The following is a 21,996-nucleotide window of genomic DNA, read 5'->3' as shown; positions in this document are numbered from 1 at the left end:
TGAGTAAAAATAGTTTTTGACTAGTGTGTCAAGGACGGAGATTTTAAAACTCTTATGGCCACAAAACCCTGAATTAATACTTAAATCACTTGGATACTTACAGAATTATTTTACTCTGAGAAATCCCTAATAGACAGCTGAATGGGGTCTGTTTAACAAGCAGTGAAAAGAGCAGCCAGGATCTACTTCCCTGGTCCTCAACCTAAATTACATTATCCTCATTTTTCTCTCTCATAGCATGCTGCTGTTTTCCTTTAAGGCTTTAGTGAGATATTTATTATTGTATTTATTTGTACATGTGTTTCCTCCATTAGACTCTAAGCTCTATGAGGACCAAGTCTGTGTCTGTTTCATCCCTCAATGTATACCTACCCCTAGCACAGTGCCTGGCACATACTTCATGAATATTTGTTGGAATGAAATGAAATCTGTAGGAGTGGGAGCCTCAGATCCGCCACCAGTTGGCCTTAGAGAATTCACCTCCTAATTTAGTTTTAACAAATCAAATAGTTTTTAAACTATCTGATCATTTGAAAATACATTACTATCTTTCTTTATGTAAAGAACAAATGGCATTTATCACACATGAATGTGACATCAGTTCTCATACATGAATTTTACAATAGCAGCAGCTATGTAGAGTTATTATTACTGATAACATCTGCTTCTTGCTAGAAAACACACAAATCCTTTTACCATGTGTTATAGCCTAGGCTGAGTTTGAAACTAAGAGTGTCTCTTTCCCTTCAATCCAGGCAGCAACAATATTAAGTAAATAGCCTTCCTGGCTGAACCTCAGCTGACCTGCCTACTGGAACCTTTCTTATCAGAGTTTCAGGAATAATAACTGTTTTTTAAGAACACGCTATTGATAGAGCAGTACCTTTTTTTTCTGATTGCTTTGTGCAAGTCTGGCAATTCTTCTTCAAACAGTACAGCTTAGACTCATAATTATGCTTAAACTTCCATCTAATACCATCTTAGCAGGTTTTAATCATTTTGTACAAATTTATACCGGAGATATACTTACCTCTTTTCCTTTGTTTGCTTACAAGCTTATGGAGGCAGACTCAATAAATACCTGTCGATCTTTTTTCCTTCATTCTGAGAATGATTCCTTAGGATAATTATTGTTTCTTGGAATAGTAGAAAAAAATGAAGACTAAATTCTACATCAACTTCTCAATTTTATAGATGAAGCAACTAAAACCTAAAGTAACCAAGTTTACTTGCCTGACATCAGATAGCTAGTTAGCAGCAGATCACTTTCCCTCTGACTTGACTTCAATATTGTAACATGTTGATATTTCGCATGACAACAGCTTCACAAGCACAACCTCACTTACATACCAAATGATTACTTTGAGTTCATCGTGAAATTGCAAAGTAATTTACAACATACCATAGTAAATGGCGACACATCAGTCCCAGAGCAGAACTTTTAGTAATAGTAAACCTCTTGCAATTTCTCAAATATGTCACATGATTTTGTTAAGCCTCCATGCTACTATAAACGATTTTACTGCAGTCTGGATTCTCCTTTCCTGCCTGATGAACCCTTTTCATCCATCAACACCCAGTTCAAAGGTCACCTCTCTTTGTATCCTTTCTTGTCTCTTCAAACACTCTCTTCTCTGTATTGCCCTGGCTCTTTATTCTAAGTTTATACTCCAAGAAGCTGAACACCTTGAAACCAGGACCTTGTCTATATGCCTCTCCCAGCACCCAGCACTGGCTTTTATGCTTAATAGATAATTAATATCACTGAAGGAGTAAGTGAATGAATTAATAAGCAAATTGAATTAAATATCCTCTGCCAAAAATTATTCACTTCTTGGGAGGTACAGCAGAGAAGGAAAATTAAAGATGCTTTTTATATTCTGTCAGTGTGGTTCTTCTAGCTGCTAAATGACATCAGATATCTGTAGCATCCTCCACAGTGCTCACACAGACACTTAGTAAATGTTCTTTTGCTTTTCTTCCCCCATGTCCAGCCTCCGTTATGTACATGCAATTAATGTAGTGGAATGAAAATTGGAAGATCAATATTTAAAGTTTTGTCAAATATGGTGAGGAGGGAAATGAGCTCCTTTGTCCTTTGAATGACTGGGCTGTCTCAGAGCAGGTTGATATCCAACCACATTTGGAAGAATATCTTGTTGGTTTCTAACACAAAGAAGATGCAGATCTGTGTGGCTGGAATGACTAGGACTTAATTATGACGTGAGGCTTTATAAAATGCTCAACACATCGTTAGCCCTCAGTAAGTATCAGCTTATTAACTCCTCTCAATGAGTAGTGGCTTTATGGAGTCTAGCTGTGGGAAAGATTATAAAGCTTCTATGCTCAGAAGGGAAAAAAATGCCACGATCAATTAGCTGTTTCACCTTGGGTACGAGATAGGGAAATGGAACTTCTTGTCCTGGATCTAGAATATATTGCCTTAGACTTAAGCAAGCTTGGACTAACTTTCTGAATTCGTGAGGCTCACAGACTGAACAGAAGTGAACTTTTGGTGAATTTTATTAACATTGATAGAGGGACTTCCCCGGTGGTCCAGTGGGTAAGACTCGGCGCTCCCTATGCAGGGGGCCCGGGTTCAGTCCCTGGCCAAGGAACTAGATCCGCATGCATGCCGCAGCTAAGACCCGGCACAGGTTATTATTTATTATTTATTATTATTAAATAAATAAATAAATATATTTTTAAAAATACAATTAAAAAAAATTGGTAGAATGACCAAATGTCATTGTTGATAGCTGCACTGTGCAATACAGGAGCCACCAGCCACATGTGGCGATTTAAATGTAAATGTAAATTAATTAAAATTAAATGAAATTTAAAATACAGTTCCTCACATTTCAAGTACTCAATAGCCACATGTGCCTACTGGCTACCATACCTGACAGCAGACCTAGAACATTCTCATCATCTCAGAAAACTCTGTTGGACAGAGCTGCTCTCTAGGATGCCTTAGGAAATTGTGTCAATGCTTAAAGTAAATAAACTTAGATGTAACCCACAGTACCAATAGTTTATAACACATTTGCTTGGTTAGTGTGCACACTTTTTTTTTTTTTTGGCCATGCCGGACGGCTTATGGGATCTTAGTTCCCCTACCAGGGATCCAACCGGGGCCCCCCCAGTGAAAGAGCCAAGTCCTAACCACTGGACTGCCGGGGAATTCCCGAGTGTGCACACTTTTTTAGTCCTTGAGGAATAATGGGCTGAGCTGTCCCCACTGGCCAGTTGATATTCAAAGTGGGCTCGATGGTTGATAATACTATAGCTGGTTTCATTTTGTGGGTGAATAGAGCACAGAAGGGTAAAATCAAAAGATTAAATCTTTTATCTTTTTGCAAGTGATAAAAAGTAGTCATTTTAGTTAGGGTTTTTTTTTTTTTTTGCGATATGCGGGCCTCTCACTGTTGTGGCCTCTCCCATTGCGGGGCACAGGCTCGGGACGCGCAGGCTCAGCAGCCATGGCTCACGGGCCCAGCCGCTCTGCGGCATGTGGGATCCTCCCGGACCGGGGCACGAACCCGTGTCCCCTGCATCGGCAGGCGGACTCTCAACCACTGCACCACCAGGGAAGCCCTTAGTTAGGGTTTTTGAGGCTGAGTAGGTGTTGGGTTTGAAGGCTAGTCACTAGCACATAAGCAATATGACTATTGAGGAATGACACCACTTTAAGCAAATCACCCCAAATGTCTCACAATCAGATAATCATACTTTAGAGGGAGTTTTCTAAAGAGTGGGCAGTCTCTCCTTTACCTCAAAGTGAACTAGCTGGAACCATTTAACCTCTCTTTCTTTTATAATGTGTGTACAAATGAATGAGGCTGATAAGCAAATATTTGCTGAGCTCTTTCTATGTGCCCAGCTACATGAAAATACCAAGAATTTTTTTTAAAAACTGTAACTATATGTCTTGCAAGAGTAGTCTTTCATCCAAATTTCAGTAATTAAAAAACAATTATGTTCAGCCTATTCTACTTATTAAGATTTAAAATAATGATAGTAACAAGTAATTTTGGTGAGCACTCATTTCGTGCTAGGGACTTTACAGGCACTCACTTAACCCTGACAACAGCCCTGTAAGGTACTATTACCCTTCTTTTATAAATATGGCAATGACATTCAGGAGAGTCAACTTTCTTCCCAAGATCACTGCTACTCAGGGGAGAGCTGGCATTTGAGTCCAGATATGTTTAACTCCAGAGCCTAGACCTTTTACTACTGTTGCATATTGTCTTTCCTACACTTTAGATAATTTGCAGAAACTAGGTCTAAGAACAAAAAGCCTTCTAGCTAATTCTCAGTTAATCAGAAAAGTAAACCAGCCCTTTCTCCCGTGAAGTTTGCTCCTTGGCTTTGCTTTATGTTACAGATCCACTCTCACTTTGATCTTCAGCTCATCTCCCTTGGCTGAGGGCACACTGGCATATCTACCGTATACTTTAGTACATATGCAGCATACTTCAGAGTAATGAAGATAGAGTGGCCAGATTTAGGAGGAAAAAAAAGATGCCTAGATAAACAACAAATAGGTTTTAGGATAAATATGTCTCATTTGATATTTGTGTTTTATATGGCAACCCTAACTGAAGATACCACTGGTTCCATACCAAAGGGATCAGTTGTCCTACCATGTGATTTACAAGAAACTTTAACAGGAGTGTGGTAAATTAAAGATGGCCACGAATTCTTTGCCACGCCTCCAACTGAGAAGATCAGTTTATTCCCCTTCTTTTGAATCCTGGCTGGCCTTAGGGACGTTCTTGACAAGTAGAATGTAGCAAAAGTGACATTCTGTGATTTCTGAGGCTAAGACACAAGAAGCCTTGCGGCTGCCACCCAGGTCCCTTTGGACCCTCTAGAAGCCCTGAGAAGGGTAGTAAGAAATCTGACTACCCTAAGACCACCATGTTGGAGAGGACACATGTAGGAGCCCTGGTTGACTGTCCCTGAGCTCAGCCTTCTAGCCAGTCCTGCTGAGATAGCAGACATGTATGCAAAGCCATCCTGGGCCCTCCAGACCAGCCTACCCCACAGCTGAATGTTCAGTGACTCAGTTGACACTATGTGGTGGAGGAGAAACACCTAGCCCTGCCCAAATTTCTGACCCACTCAGTCATAAACTATAAAAAAGGTGGTTATTTTCAGCCACTAAAGTTTGGGGTCCTTTGTGACATAGCAGTAGATAACCAGAACAGAAGAAAACAAAACTATTTTATTATTTAATACTTTAATAATTAATTGTACAGAATACCAGGAATAGGGTGTTTTCTCACATAATAAATATAATCTCACTTAAACCAATACCAAGATCATACTTAATGGTGAAGCAAAAATGATGTATTCAGTAACATCAAAAATACAAGAATGATTACTCTCAAACTTATCATTTAGGTTTACTGGAATTTTAGGTATATTTCAATGAGCAATAGTAACACAAAACTCATTTATTCTTTTGGGTATCTGATACCTCTAGTGGCCCGGCCTGACATCCTCTCAGCCCACCCTTTCCTCCAGCCACTTCTGGGAAACCTGCTTCTTGCAGGTGTAACCTGCCAGCACCTTCCTTCAGCTGCCCCTCATCCCTCTAGCTCTTCTGCCCTGGGGCTTCTCTGATACTCTGACATCCAGGAGGATGCCTTCCCAGAACCTGCTTAGCGCCCAGGTGTACACCTGGGACCTGAGGGCTTGGCCATGAGACTTGTACAGTGTCACAGACTCTGTGCTCAGAAGGGCCCCAGGCTTGGTTTAAGGCTCTGCTATCATTATCTTGAATTTTTTACTACTTTTTGAACAAGGATCTATAAATTCATTTTGTACTGGGCCTCATGAATTTTATAGCTGGTCCTGCATGCGCCCATGGAAATGAGAGCCCTTGACCAGAGCTGCAACAGAATCTGGTAGGTAGATACCCCCTTCCTCTGTCCCTTGAATGGACAGTTCTGAGACACATTCTAGAAGGCCGCACAGAAGGTGCGTGTCACCACGATCCCCCATCTTTGAGTGACCACTTCCCCAGCCCCCAATCTTTATTCTTTTATAAGTTATTTTTTAAGTAATTTAATATTTTATTTATTTATTTATTTTTGGCTGCGTGGGGTCTTCGTTGCTGTGCGCAGGCTTTCTCTAGTTGCGGCGAGCAGGGGCTACTCTTTGTTGTGGTGCGTGGGCTTCTCATTGCAGTGGCTTCTCTTGTTGCAGAACACAGGCTATAAGCACGTGGGCTTCAGTAGTTGTGGCGCAGGGGCTTAGTTGCTCCATGGCATGTGAGATCTTCCTGGACCAGGGCTCGAACCCATGTCCCCTGCATTGGCAGGCAGATTCTTAACCACTGCCCCACCAGGGAAGTCCCCCAACCCCCAACCTTACATGAGATTACTTCCCCAAATGCACGCAAGCCCTGGTAGCAGACACCATTTTCTAGGAATAACTCAAGCTAAAGCAGTGTTTTTCAAGTGCCTTCTACGCCATGGTTCTGAATTCCAGGGATTCAGACGTAATCAGAACAAAATTTCCTGCCACCATAAAGTTTACAATCCAGGTGGCAAACACATGATAAGTTAGTGAACAAATAAACAAGATCATTACAGATTGTGATAAGTGCCTTGAAGAACACAAACAAGTTGCTCTGAGAGCAGGAAGGGTGGGGACCTGGGTATTGGATATGAGGCCTGAATCATAAGAAGGTGAACATATGCCAAGGGCTGGAGAAAAATAATGTTCCAGGGGAAAGGTGTAGCAAGTCCAAAGGACCTGAGGTGAAAATGCCTTTGGTGTGCTCTAGAGTCAGAAAGAAGGCAGAGTGCTAGGAACCCAGAGAACAAGGAAAAGAGAGGTGGTACTAGATGCTGTTGGAGATAGAAAGGGATTAATCACACGGGACCATGTTAAGGAGTTTGTATTTCATTCTAAGTCCTATGGGGACTGAAAGGTTTTTAACAAGGGAGTGCATTCTGATTTTGATTATTAAAAATATGACCCTGAGAGGAGAATGGATTGGAGGGGAACCATTTAGAAAGTTATTTCAGGAGTCAGTTTGAGAGTTGGTGGCTCAGAGGAAGGTGGGAGCAGGGAAGATGGAGAGAAGGGAGGAATTGCATCAGGGCAGGTGCACTAAGGGCTCTTACAGCTGATCCAAGGTCCGATCTCTGGCCAAAGATGAACAGGCTCCTAGTAGAGCAAGAAGCGTGTCAGCAACTTCGCTCCTGGGTGCAGAGGGTGCAGCTACTGCCATATCCTCACCTCACCTTCAGGCAGAAGGAAAGGAAACAAGGAAGGTGGCAGATCGATGACAACAGTAGATCAGGAGCCAGCCCTCAGGCTACGGAAATCGTGCTACCTGGAGCCCCAAGGCGTTCTCTGCCTATTCTCAGATTAGCAGACAAGCACCATCCCTGCTCCTCTCCCCCACCCCCAACTCATTCTCAGCAAATTTGCCATAGGCGTGGAGAGAACAGGGAAGAAAAGTTTGCTTTAGACATTGCATTTTCCACACATTTTCAGCAATTGACAATATCCATGAAACAGAAAAAGATACAATGATTTCAAAAAGATTAATGTTATTTCCAGATGGTCTGATTATGTACTAAGAAAATCCAACTGACTCAACCGTAAGTCTTTGGAATTCCTAAGAAAGTTCCTCAGAGTGGTCAAATACAAAACATCCAGAAATCTGTAAATGTCCCATACCAGCAATAAGTTAGGTAGTATAGTGGGAAAAACCAGCCCACTTATAATACAAAAATATGTTTAAAAACTGTAGAAATAATCCTAGCAAGAAATGTATAGGCCTCCATGAAAACAACCACAAAAACTGTAGACTTGTGAAACTTTAAAAATAAAATTGTTATAAATGAAGAAATAATCCATGTTCCTAAAACAGGTTTAATTTATAAGTTAAATCTGGGTGTAATTTAAAAGATTTTTCATGCATGGGAACTTTACAACATGATATTAAAATAATCATAAACTGAAAGAATAAGAATTCAAGAATTTCTAAGAAATTTTTGAAAGACGAAAGCTATCAGGTATTAAAACATATTATGAAGCTAGAATAATTAAAACACTGTTTTATTGATGCAAAAATGGAACCTTTTAGTGAAACTCAAAACAGACCTTAGAATATAAAAAATTCAATTTATAAATGATAAATTATGCATTACAAACTAATATGGGCAAAGGGTTGGATTTCTAAGCATAAAAGCAATAGAAAAAGAAGTCAAAGACAACATCAAATTTGACCACATAGAAATTTAAGCTTTTATATAACAAAAAAAAAATCATAAACAGAGATTAAAAGCCAATCACAAACTGTGAAAAATATTTGCTGTATAGTGACATGCACGAGGTAAATATCCTTACTATGGAAAAGTCTCCAACAAATCTATAACAAGAAAACTTCAACCCCAATTGAGAGTAGTCAATGGACATGAATAGTAACTCACAAACATACACATTGGCCAGTAAGCATAAAACAAGTTTATCATCACTAGTAATCAAAGAATGAAATTTAATGCAACAAGATAGTTTTTCACATATCAAATTGGAAGAGAATTTTATTAATGATAATACACAAGCATTTATTGAGTATTTACTGTGTGTTAGGCACTCTTCTGAGTATTTACTTGTAATACATCATTTAAACTTCATAATTAATCTACAAAGTAGGCAGTATTGCTATGCCCACTTAATAGAAGAGAAACCAAGACACAGAGCAGCTAAGCAACTCTTCCCAGTCCACAGAGCTAGGATGTGGTCGAGTTGAGATTCAATTTTAGACAGTTTGATTCAGGAGCCTGATCCCAGTGCTAAGCTATGAGGCAAGAGTTAGTGTTGAGAGGAAGTGGTGAAACAAACATTCTTCTGTGCTGCAGGTGTTGGAATAAATTGGAAATGCCTCTTTGAAAAGCAATTTGATCTAAGTATCAAGGTTCTTAAAAGGATTTGTAGTCTTTGATCCAATAACTTCATGTCCAAGATTCAATTCTGAGGATGTTAGAGATAAAAATGGAGACTCACATGAAGAATATTTATTATAGAATTATTTATAAACCTGAAAAATATAGATACAAACCTAAGTGTTCAACAACAGGAAAGCATTTACTAAAATAAACACGCATTTTAAAATATATTTAATGACATGAGGAAATATAATAATATATACTACCATATGAAAAAAGCAAGATATAACATAATATGTATATAGAGTGGTCTAAGTATTTTAATACAGAACAGAAAGACTTGAGCAAACACATCAAGGTGTTCACAGTGGCTATCGCAGAAGTAGAATTACAGGTGAACTTGATTTCCTTTTAATACTCTTCTGTGCCTTCTAAATTTTCTACAAAGAAATCTGTAAGATTTTTTTTTCTCTTGTAATCAGGGAAAAGCCAGTGAACATTAGATTATGTTTTAACAGAATTATTTGGAACATTGTGAATGACTTTTACTCCTTTCAGGAGATAAACTGCATATCCTGAGATATTCCCCAATCTTATCCACTCAAACCTAAGAGCAGTAGCAGAGGCCATTGATCATTTTTGTCAAAAGCAGAGCTTCAGAGAGAAAAGGGCCACAACTCTGTCCTCCTGGAGACAGAAGAGAGAGGCCTGGGAACCACCTGGACTGCCCAAGCTGTGAGCAAAGCATGCTCACAAATTTATAGCATTAGTAGGAGAAAACAAAATACATCAGCTTACCTTCTTAAAACAATTTCCTTTGACAAGCACAGCCAAGGTCTGGATAAGAAATGTCCATACTCTCTGGCTGTTTTACTTTTACAGCACCCTACCAAGGTTGATGCCAGAAGACATGAACTCAGCTCTAAATTTCTCAGCTGCATGACTATGGGCCAATCATTTTATTAGTCTCTCTGAATCTTAATATTGTCATTTCCCAAAAAGGAATAATAAAAGTATAGGACCAGTCAGCTCAAATGCCTTCAAATGTGTAGGAGTCATTTGGAAATGAAAATACCCTAGATAAATGAAGATTATTATTATAGTTAGACTTTTCTCCCTGCCTGGAAAGGCTCTCATTGTCATTGGTGGAACAGGTTACCTATCGTCAAAGAAAGGACAGAAGCTGCATTGAACTCCACGGGTGCTGGATGCTGACCCTATTTCTTTAGACCTCGATCTCTGAAGTCCCAAATGGCCCCCTCTCAACCCCCACAGGCCCTCAGGAATGTGAGAGAATATGAGCTCCATTACTAAGCTACAGCTTGGCCACCTCTGCCCAGTTTCAAAAGTGCTTCCTTCATGTGACCTCAATAGACTTTTAATGTAAACAGACATTTCCTTTGAACCTCACAGGACGATATTTGCTGTTAGTCATATGTTTGTCTTAATGGGGTGAATAACAGTTTGTAAATATCCAAAGTCTTGCCCTAAAAACATTATTAAGCACTTTTCCTGAAGGTAATTAGTATAGAGAAAAATGCAAATAATTACATGGAGGCTATGTATGTTTTTTTAACCAAAGGCTTTCGTCTCATTAACTCTGGGTCAAGCAGACATGAGCAGCTCTGGTTCACAACGAAGCAAGAATTCTTAAAGCATTCTCCAAAGTTCTTCTCCTAGCAAATTCAGTGGGCCTCTGAAAGTTAATCCAAAAATTGGGAAACTTAAGCTAATAATTAAAAGAGTATATGCCTAAGATTTTAGAGTCAAAGTCTCTGCAAGCTTCTATGCAAACTGTGGAAAGTCTGTAGATTTCAATTTCTCCAACTGTAAAACTAAGACCAAATGACTCCTAAGGTAACTTCTAGCTGAAGAGTCCATGACCATAATTGTCAAGGTCCATTTAGTTCTTGGCCTAAATTCCCATGCTGAGTCTCTCTCCCTCGACCAAGTACAAATGAAAGTCATAGTTTCTCCACTTCTCCCTGAGTACCTTCGGGGAGGACCATGCTTAGGGCTCAAAGAGGTTCCTGCCCTGAGGCCTGCTCTTTAGAGAGACTCTTTAGAGAGCTCTTCTCTGGTTTGCCTTTCTTCCACACAGATCAGGGACTCTTCAGGGCCAAGGGGTGTGCCAACAGGAGCCTGCCTCACACTCCCTGTATTAGTCAGCTCCAACTGTCATAACAAAATACCACAGACTGGGGGCTTAAATAATAGAAATTTATTTTCTCACATTATAGGGGCTAGAAGTCTGAGATCAGTCAGCCAGCAAGGATGATTTCTGGTGAGGACTCTTTCTGGCTTGTATGACCACCTTCTCCATGTGGCATTTCCTCAGTTTGTGCACACAAAGAGAGAGGGGGAGAAAGCAAGCTCACTGGTGTACCTTCTCATAAGAACACTAATCCTCTTGGATCAGGGCCCCACCCTTATGACTACATTTAACCTTGATTACTTCCTCAGAGGCCTTATCTCCAAATACAGCCATACCGGGAGTCAGGACTTCAGTATATAAATTCTGGGGGGACACAAACATTTAGTGTACAACATCCCCCTCTAGAATGAGTTCCTAGTACCCAAGCCTCTGGAATTTTCTGCCCAAAGAGCCCAGGCTCTTTAGAGAATATCCACCTGGGACTTCCCTAGAGATTGCCAGGTACCACACTTCTACCACTGAGTTGTGTATGGAGTGGAGGCCACGGAGGTGGGGGTACACCTTGAACATTGAGACTGGCTTCAGGAAGAAGCTCAGGGCCAGGGGCTGGACCCTGGCTTGATCTTGACCTCCGACTTCTGGCATGGAACTCTGAGAAGTCTACATTCCAACCTGAACTTCCAGGCGGTTATGAAGAAATATTTGTCAAGATAGGAGGATTTTTAAAATGTTTTATTTAACAGCTTTTTAGCTTGATCTATAACTTTTTTCCATTTTTATTGTGATATAATTGACACATAACATTGTATAAGTTTAAGGTGTACAACCTAATGATTTGATATATGTATATATTGTGAAATGATTAACACAATAAGTTTAGTTAATATCCATCACCTCATATACTTACAATTTTTTTTCTTATGATAAGAACTTTACTATCGACTCTCTTAACAACTTCCAAAAATATAATACAGTATTGTTAACTATAGTCACCATGCTATACACTACATCCCCAGAACTTATTTATTTATTTATTACTGAGGTATAATTGACTTGATCTATAACTTTTAAGCATTTAAAATATGGTAGGCAGGCCTCATTAACACTCTGTCTGATGCCCCACAAATGTGAGGAACAAATGTATTGGCAGGTTGTCCCAGTTTCCTCTGGGCTCCCTTTCACCTCCATCTCTGATAAATAAGCCAGTCTTAGGTAAGGAAGTTGAGAGAAATATTAGTCTGATTCTACCTGATCTTGACCCATCCCTACTATATCCTGAAAAGAATTCTATGTCATGATTCCTGTATCACAGGACTAATACTTAATCCAGGTTTGCTATATGCTAATTACTGTTGTAAACCTTTTACATTTATTAATTCATTTGATCCTTCCAGCAACCTGTGAAATAACATTACTTCTATTCCTATTTTATAAATAAGGAAATAGAAACATATCCAAGGTCATCCAGCTAGTAAGTGGCAGATCTAGGATTTGAACCAAACAGTTTGGCCTTCAAATCCTGCTCTTAACCATTATGCTGTAAACCACTCAAATAAGAGGTAATATTTACTGCGCACTCCCTGTGTACCAGACACTGTGCTATTGCTAATACTAGCAGGTTGGTACTGTTATTTCCCCATTTTATAGGTGGGGAAACTGTCCTGTAGAAAGTACACTTTCCACCCCTAACAAGCCACGTTGGTAGATTTGAATTTGGGTAATCTGATTCCAAGCACATGGTCTTAGCTAGACCAATTCTGCTTGCTCGATGTCCTTCCTTGAAGGAGAACACACAGGTGGCCGGGGGAGCCTGGCTGTACCATTGGGTCAGATTGTGACAGTTACCACAGAGGAAATTCATCTATGCTTAATGAAGAAATAGGCTGTTTTGAGTAATACAGTAATTTGAGGAAGTTAAATGGATTAAGATTACAGGCCATGTTCCCCATTGGGAAATATACTTGCATTTTTAGTTCCTGTGGCTTGATATGAAATCTCAGAGTGAATCATTACATTCTGACTTTAAATGTGTCTTCAGTCCCAGTAAGCGTGATCTATTCTTCAGGAATTTAAGAGCTATTTGAAGCAGGTGAGCTCTAAAGCAGCCTAACCCTTAGACCTGGTTCAGTCTAATCCAACATGATCTGAGGTCTTTGATAATATAATAAATTCCTCCATGAGAAAGAAATCTGACCCTGCATGAAAGTTTGTCAGCTGGAAGGCTTTTCTAATGACAGCACAGTTTTCCTGCTTTAGGGCATTGCTCAAGTCGTCACTGATATGATCGAAAGCTGGAAACATGATAATATGAAGCATGCATGAAAACACACATCTTCTCACCTCCAAAGATTCATAACTAAAGGTTCTCTCAGAGCTAATGGGATCACTGAGGGACAAAAGGGATCAGAAAATATCACTCTTCAGCCCCAACTGTGATGACCACAGCTCTCTAGCGTTACCAAATCAACATTATTGTTGTAGTCAAGGACCCAATGGATTCCCAGGGACAGGTCTTGGCTGAGGGTAGCTTTGAGTATTTTCAGTCCTTTTGTCTAGTGCAGGGCTTTGTTTGCTGATCTTCATTGTCTTTGAAAATATTGTTTGATTACAGGAAAGGGCCTACCTTGTGTAGGTTAAAATATAAACTCATAGTCAATACAAAAAGAGATTTAGCTCAAGGGGAGGAGATGTCTGCCTACGCAGTGTGATTTCTTGGGAAAGAGCCAATATCTCAAAACAAAAAACATGTACCTCCTCTGTCCTTACCCCAGAGTCCTTCAGAGTTAGTGTCTAAGATTTCTATAGCCACACTTTAAGTTCTTTATCCAAACAAAGCCTTATCTATATTCACATTTATAACTAGAATCTTCTCTCTATCAGAAAGGACAGGTACCTAACTCAATAATATTCAAATTACAAATTCAGAATACCATAGATTAGGTTAGGACAGTGGATCTCAAGTTTTACTATGCAACAGAATCACCTGGAGTGTTTTTTAAAACATAGATTTCTGGACCTCACCCAGAGGGTTTCCAATTTAGTAGGTTTGGAGTTAGGCCCAAAAATGCGCATTTCCAATAAGTTCCCAGGTGATCCCAGTGCTGCTAGTGTGTGAACCATAGTCTAAGAATCACTGGACTGGGGCTTCCCTGGTGGCGCAGTCGTTGAGAATCCGCCTGCCAATGCAGGGGACACGGGTTCGATCCCTGGTCTGGGAAGATCCCACATGCCACGGAGCAGCTAAGCCCATGCGCCACAACTACTGAGCCCGCGTGCCGCAACTATTGAAGCCCGCACACCTAGAGACCGTGCTCCACAATGAGAGAAGCCACAGAAATGAGAAGCCTGCTCACCACAACAAAGAGTAGCCCCACTCTCCCCAACTAGAGAAAACCTGCGTGCAGTAACAAAGACCCAACGCAGCCAAAAATAAATAAGTAAAATAAATAAATTTATTAAAAAAAGAATCACTGGACTGATGGTTCTCAAGCTTTTGTCGTCAACACTCACACACCTGGAAGTAGGACACTGAGGATAGGACACTCTCCTGTCAGCCACAGGGGATTACCAGAGCAGTGATCCTGGCTGCACATAAAAAGCCCATTGGAGCTTTCAAAAAATATTGGTCAGGATTGTACCTCAGACCAAGGAACTCAGAACACCTGGAGGTGGGTCCCAGGCCTGGGAATTTTGTTTTTAACTCCCCAGGTAATTTTAATGTGCAGCCAGGGTTGAGAACCTTTGCTAGTATGAGATCCTCTTGGGAGGGTCAGAGGCAGAGATGCACGCTTTAACACCCTTCCCCTAGGTGTTTTTAATACATCTCAATAGGGTAATATGCCTTCTGCCCATTTTGTATCCAGGTTGAAAATCACCAGATGACAATGTGCAAAAGGTAAGGGGTGAACATGTGTATGGTCAGGCCACTCAAGAAGTTCTCTTGCTGTTTGTACATCCCCTGCTCAACCAGTCCCTGCTTCACCTACACCCTCCTCACGTGAACGTGCTTGTCCCCTGCCTTAGCTAGTGACTGTTCTAATCCTTAGGCCAGAATGGCTCTACCTGTTAGTTTATTAAAGGGAAACATCTGCCATCATGATGGTCATTAACCTGAGGGGCTGGGAAGGATATGGCCCAACTGCTTGTTTCCCTGGTAACTGATGAGTCAACCTGAGGTCAATTTCCCCTATAAATGGTAGCCTCCTTCTCCCCAAGTAGTGAAGGTTGTTGCCATGTCCTGCTGCTGTCTGTCGTACACAGTGGACAGCAGACAGCAGGACCTTTTGCTGCGGACATGTAAGATCTGTTCAATAAATCACTGCTGTCTCTGTCGCTGTCTCCGGCCTCTTTCTTCTGTCTCAGGGCTGGGCAACTACAAGGCTTGCAGGTCTGCCGGTGTAGCCCAACAACATGACATTCCCAGAAGCTAAGTGGTCAGGGTCACTTATCTAGATTCTTTTGTGATTATCATTTTCCTTTTTTTTCTGTAATTGATTAGGAGAAGGATAAGTAACAAGTTGGGAGCAGCAGTAAGATAAAGGAGCTGGAATAAATATGATTGGTTCCTTCTTTGGCCTTTTCTCCTGCCCCTACTTTCACCTACTGATACCTGGACCAGAGGGAGGGCTGAACCCCATTGGCAAAGACAGACAGCCTGGAGCACCCTGAGAACTTCTGATACCTGAGGCCTTTTGACACCGAAGATGTGGACTCCAGAAACAGGGGAGGTCTGGGTGATGTTACAGTGAAGGCTCCCTGGCTCCCAGAGACTTGGAGCCAAAGCTGCATGAACTCTTATACTAATCGGCTGAAGATCAGATGTTACTAGACGATGACCCTGAAATCTACGGTTTCCACTGCAATATTAACACTCCCTGAGTGACTAAGGGTAAGACACCTATCTTCCTGTAGTTTCAAGTTTCCCCACACATACAATGAGGAAAACATGCTAATCTATCTACCAGGGAGGTATTGTGAGACCAACTAACATGTTCTTACCTATTGGTAAAAGCAAAAACAGAAAAATGCTTATACCTCAGCTATATTCTTTGGATTAGAACATACTGCCATTTTCTCAGTGGTTAAGAATCCGCCTGCCAGTGCAGGGGAGGTTCGATGCCTGGTCTGGGAAGATCCCACATGCCGTGGAGCAACTAAGCCCATGTGCCACAACTACTGAGCCTGTGCTCTAGAGTCTGCACACCACAACTACTGAAGACCGTGCACTCTAGGGCCCATGTGCTGTACCTACAGGGCCCACGTGCTGCAACTACTGAAGCCTGTGCGCCTAGAGCCCATGCTCCGCAACAAGAGAAGCCACCACAATGAGAAGCCCGTGCACTGCAACAAAGAGTAGCTCCCGCTCGTCGCAACTAGAGAAAGCCTGTGCAGAGCAACGAAGACCCAATGTAGCCAAATATATATATATATATATATATATATATATATATATATATATATACTGCCATTTTTAACTTCATATTTCTAGGCACCTATCCACCATTACAAACACCCAGGAATTCTAGAGTTTGTAATTCTGTAACTATAACTTTAATACATGTACCTATAATTCAACCTTCTGCCTAACAAGCAGTCCACAAATATTTGTTGACTGAATGGTGGGTGATGAATCAATTGATTAAATGAAGGCACTTTCAAAATCAGATATACCACTAATAAATAAAATCACAATGTGTTATTCTAAATGAATAACTCAGTGACTATTTCCTAAGCTGAATTAATTAGCATAGTCTACAACAACCCTGCATTAGAGATATTAAATATGTGAAATACGTAATAAATTTCCAAATTAATCAATTTACTCACAGCTGAGTTTGAGGCAACAGAAACAGAAAAAGTGACAATCATGTTAATGAGATCTAGTGCTTCTTGCTATGCTCTGGCCAGAGGAATGTAATCCCCAAACCTCCTACTCTGCTGTACTTTTTCTTGTTTTCCATAGCATTTAACCTCTTCCAACATAGTATATAACTGATATATATTATGTAAACCACCTGGCTCTTGGAGTTCACAGCTATATGGTGAAATACATTTGACCCTTGAAAAATGAGGGGGTTAGGGATGCCGACCCACCATGCACTTGAATGTCTGAGTTTAACTTTACAGTTAGCCTTCCACATCCAAGGTTCCACATCTGCAGATTCAATCAACTGCAGATCATGTAGTGCTATTTATTGGGGGAAAAAAGTGTATATGTTTAAACCTATGTTGTTCAAGGGTCAACTGTATCAGTTTTCTTTAAACTTCTACCTTTTTTTCCATATGGTCTAATACTTGGTAATCCAAGAGGCTACTGGATTACAGGGCCCAGAAAGAAGCTCATTATTTAAAATATGCAGATTTTAGGTGACCACAAATTTAACCTGTATATAATGTGTTCCTGAAAACCCCAAACCAATGTTATATTGTACGGCCCACAAGAAGACATGGAATCTAACTTATAGAAAATAATGTTTTAATGTATTCTGCATTGGTCAGAATGAATTTAGAATATTATATTTTCAGTTCTAGACAACATTATTTTGATGAGACAGATCCAAGCTGGAGTGATCTCAAAAGGGGCAGGCTGGACTGCAATCAGATAAAGAAAATGGAAGTCACTGTGAATTTTCATTTTAAAGACTGTGTTAGGATGGGCATGATAGCTGAGACCTCTGGTATTGAAAAGGCAGTCCATACAGTCTGTCTTCGTCAGCTCAGATTGCTATAACAAAATACTGTAGACTGAGTGGCTTAAATGCAGAAATTTATTTCTCACAGTTCTGGAGGCTAGAAGTTCAAGATCAAGGTGCCGGTCTATTCAGCTTCAGGTGAGAGCTCTCTTCCTGGCTTGCAGATGGCTGTCTTCTCACTGAGTCCCCACATGGCCTTTCCTTGGTGCATGAAATGGAGAGAGAGAAAGATCTTTTTCTCCTTATCTTCTGATGATACCACCAATCCTATCAGATTAGGATGCTATGCTTATCATCTCATTTAATCTTAATTACTTCCTAAAATCTCTATCTCCAAGTACAGTCACATTGGGGGTTAGGGGTTGAACATGCAAACTTGGGGAAGATACAGTTTAGTCCATAGCATAGTCTATAGTCCTCTAAAGTAAACATTTTGGGAGACACGTTGTAACTCACTGTAAGAAATGTTTCTGGTGAAAACTGTTCAACAATGAAACCAATTGCTCACCCTTTGAGGCTGTTGCCTTTCTATCACTGGCAACAGTAACTCAGTTTAAAGAACCTTTTCTCACTGGTGTTGGAGGGGAGATTACTACAATGAACGGCAGTTTAGAGCAGAAGACTACTAGGCTCTCTCCAACTCAAAAATTCTACCATGTTTAAACTTTTAAAACGTTGCTATTCTACTAGGTTCAGCCCAAATTGTCCTTCTCTCAAAGGACTGAAACCATATGTGGCTATTTTGGCATAAGAAGAAACTAGCAAAAGGCTTAGAACAACAAAATTCAAACAATTTTGGATTAAGTAAAATTTCACAATTCTTGGTTTTGCCAAGAGCAATGAGATGTCTGTGACTATCATCTGGATTTTGCTTGAGTTTGTGATTTTGTGTGGGGTTGGAAGTGGTTGAAGTAAACACTTAATCTGCATCCCCAACACTGCTTGTTATCAGTTTCTTAAGAAACTCAAGAGGTTAAACCAGATTATATGAATAAGGTTGGAGGTATCTAATATGTAAGATCATGTCAAATCTAGTCTTTGGCAACCTTTAGGTAGGAAAAGCTAAGAAAAAGCTACTAGGTTAAGAAAGAGAAACAGGAATATTCTTTCACTGCTTTTCTTCCAGAAATTACATGGCCTCCTACTATGCCAGATGTAGTAAATTTTCAACAAAAACGTTTAGTTCTGGATGAAGCAGAAATACTTGGCAACCAACACTGTTTATTAATTCTGAATTCTCTTTTACTGTGAGCTGCATTATGGTCAAAGTTTTTAAAATATGATATTTTAGCTTGATATAAAATATGTTTCATATTTTCATAAAAATTGTAAGTCGATGACTGTAAGACATAAAATGAGTTATTTGCAATTGATGCCTTACTGTTCAGTAAAATGAATTATACTGTTAAGAACGTTAAGCAAAAAGGATATCAAAAGCTGTATTTACAATGAGTAGAGAACACTTTCCATTATAAATTAAGAGCAATGCTCCTAACACACATCAGTCAGGATCCAACAGTGTAAAATATGGTTGATACTGATGGCCATTTCTTCTCTCTTTTAGATCCTTGGACACAGGACAAAGAAGAGATCTCCCAACTGGAAGACATATTTTATTGATGAATTCTAGCCCGTGCTCACTTGTAGAGAAGGATCTCTGTCTTCAACTAAAGCACCTTATAGTCAGGTAATCATGTAATTTATATGTGAAAGTGACCAGGGCACTTTTGAGAGTAAAGGGGACATAATTACACTGGCTTAACAGACATAAAGAGGAGCTGTGCCAGGCAAACCAGGACATTTGGTGGCCTTATCCGTAGGAGACATTGTGATTGAGGCCCCAACCTCCATTCCACCCCCAAATGATTATTCTAAGATAGTGGTCCTCGAAGTGAGGTCCCAGACCAGCAGTACTAGCATCACATGGTAACTTGTTAGAAATGTAAATTCCAACCTGAGACCTACTGAATCAGAAACTCTTAGGTAGAACAAGGTGGCAATATGTGTTTGTACGAGCCCTCCAGGTGATTCCAATGCAGACTAAAGTCTGAGATCCACTGGTGTAAGCCAATCATAATATTCCATTTCCTTCAATGACGGGTTTGCAAACAGACAGGCCTAGAGCCATTTTGAGCCCATGAAATACAAAGAGAGGTTAGTTGGAGATTTCTGGGAAAGATAAATCAATCTCTCTTTTGTTGGATGTGAGCAGGGAATATATTGCCTGACTGTTAGAGGTGACTCTAGGAACTGTAAAGCAGAGACATGAAAACCTGGCACTGTTTAGCTGCTGGTTCAAGCCATCCAGAAGCTCACCCAACCTCTGGACTATGTGTGTGGAAGCCATTTCTGTTTCAACTAGCTGAAAGCATCCTTACACACTAGCGCTCATTCCCACTTTTCTTGAACCTACCTTGGCACTATACCTTCTCCTACAATGCTATCCTTTCTCACATTTCTCCCTTCAATCCCCACTCCTTTTCACGTAGTCAAATTCCATCCCTCCTTCAAAGTCCAATTCACTCCCTCCTTCATAAAGGTCATCCTGACTGCTCTACTCCAAATTGTCTGCTCCTCTTTTGAAGTCACTTACCTTCTGAGCTACTGATCTGTTTTCACCATATCCTACCTTCTACTGCTTTCTCTTATGTCTAAGTACCTTATTGTGTGTAGATACCCGGCACCTGGCTTAGTGGGTGGCATCCCAGCAATGCTCAGGAAATATTTCCTATAGATGGTGATTCCCTTGGTCCATGGAGATGGGAGTTGGTGTGCTACCAGTTGCTGCCACTGTTCCCCATCCCCAGCTTACAGATGTTCCTTGGCTATGACCACCACACCAAACCCTGCCTTAATTACAACTCTTATCCTGCTGTGGCCTAAAACTAGAGTTAGACAACTTTATGACATTTATTAGCTGGAATCTCCAAGAGCAAAAAGACACAGGTTACCAGATAAATGCTTGGTCGCCTTCACAGGACAGGCCATTACGGCACTGAGGCAGGTCTATGTGGTGAGTAGGAAGTGGAGTTTCTAGATCATCATTAGCACCCAACCCCCTTCTCTGCATTTGCTTTCTTCAGAAACAGGATCCCACCAGTGGTGCTGTGTTTGATGGCAGGGAGCTAAAGGTGTGAGGCACATAAGACAGAGACCACTCGGGCTCCTGAGACAGTATAGCTTAGTGTTTGAGGATGTGCGTTTTAGAATCAGACTACCTGGGTTTGACTCTTGGTGAAGACTGCTGTCTACTTATAATCTTGGGCAAGTTATTTATCTTCTCTGACTCTCAGTTTCCTCATTTGTAAAATGGGGATAATAATCATACCTATCTCATTTTCTGACATGAGAAATAAATAAGATCATATAGGTCAAATACTTGGCATCATGCCTGACACACGGTAAGCACTCAGTAGGTAGCAGTTACTGTTAGGAGCCCAACCTCTCTGTCGCTCAGTGCTGGCTTCCCTCCTCCCTGTGGCTGTAGGAGGTGAAGGGCCTAATATTCCCCTGTTCACGGGCAAGGCGGTGAATGAGCGTGAAGAGAGAAAACAAGTCTTAGGTGCGGCTAGGCTATCAGGCTTGGCCCTGGCTTTCTGCCGGCAGCTGTGGTTTAAATGCAAACACTACCAGTATCCTCCTCAGCACCACACTTCCCACCACCATCTCCCCACCCACCAGCCTATCACAGCAAGTCACACACAAAGCAAGGAAGTTCTGCAGCTAATAGTAACTCCCTACATCTCCCTAGTGCTTTATGGTCTTTCTGTCATTTGGTTCTCGTACCATCCCTGTGCAGTACCCAGGGGCAGCCTTTGTTAGTCCCACGTTGCCCATTAGGAAAGTGAAATTTGGAGTGATTATGCGCCTTGCCAAAGGCTGCATAGTCAGGAAGTTACAGAGCCAGGACTCAGAGATGTTCTGACCCCAACTTAGTCATCTGCCCACCCTCTTCACAGTCCATATGCCCTGTGCGTAGAATGAGGTTTTCCAAAGGAAAGCATAATGTGTATTTCTACATGTAAGATTATTTTAGCCCAATTGTAGAATAGTAAAAATCTTCTCACCTTCCTCTCCAGGATCCTTTGCTGGATGTTCAAGTATGCATACGGTTCCCAAGAAAAAGAGGGGACACATCTGTCTTTCAGTTAGTTATCCGAAAAGTATTTATTGTTATGCCTTAACCCTGAGCAGTAACCAAATCCTATTTAACTTGAGTGTTTGCCCAAAT

The 21,996-nt window shown here is 40.7% G+C and overlaps 1 long non-coding RNA gene across 2 annotated transcripts in view; it reads left to right on the top strand.

The window, feature by feature from the left end:
- Positions 1-19,442, top strand: part of LOC307183628 — a 32,065-nt gene extending 12,623 nt beyond the window's left edge. For both annotated transcript variants that reach the window (XR_013827541.1, XR_013827542.1), the window contains one exon: positions 19,330-19,442. This is a non-coding gene — a long non-coding RNA (uncharacterized lncRNA). The remainder of the gene's footprint in view (positions 1-19,329) is intronic.
- The last annotated feature ends 2,554 nt before the right edge of the window (positions 19,443-21,996 follow it).

Source organism: Stenella coeruleoalba, assembly GCF_951394435.1.
Source record: "Stenella coeruleoalba genome assembly, chromosome: 3".
NCBI lineage: Eukaryota > Metazoa > Chordata > Mammalia > Artiodactyla > Delphinidae > Stenella > Stenella coeruleoalba.
The sequence above is the reverse complement of the archived record's forward strand: the minus strand, read 5'-3'. Positions and strand labels throughout refer to the sequence as shown.